This window comes from Rhinopithecus bieti, unplaced genomic scaffold (genome assembly GCF_001698545.2).
Source record: "Rhinopithecus bieti isolate Rb0 unplaced genomic scaffold, ASM169854v2 scaffold_26308, whole genome shotgun sequence".
NCBI lineage: Eukaryota > Metazoa > Chordata > Mammalia > Primates > Cercopithecidae > Rhinopithecus > Rhinopithecus bieti.
In genome coordinates this window covers 285,682-286,071 of record NW_016811785.1, presented here as the reverse complement: position 1 = coordinate 286,071, position 390 = coordinate 285,682, and positions in this window count along the sequence as shown.

Sequence of the window (390 nt, the reverse complement as noted above, 5' to 3'; positions counted from 1 at the left end):
AATAAGTTTTAAGTGAATTTTAAGTCCTAAAATTCTATGACAATCCTTTTAACACAACTGGAAGAGTTTTTGCTTATTTGGTTTGTCTGCATGTTTCCTTCTATCTTCCTCCACTCCTAGGACCCATATGGAACATCATCTCTTAATTAACTCTTTTAATGAAGTATAATATACCTGGAGAAAAATGTCCAAATCATTTTCACAAGTGAACATACTTGTGAAATTAGCACCCAGACAAAAAAAAGAAAAAAAAAAAAACAGAACAATACCAGCAGTCCAGAAGCCCTGTGACTATTCTGTTTCTCACTCATTGATAAGTTTTGCCCGGTTTTGTATTTTATGTAAATAGAATTATACGTAGTTTACTCTTTTGTGTCTGGATTCTTTTGC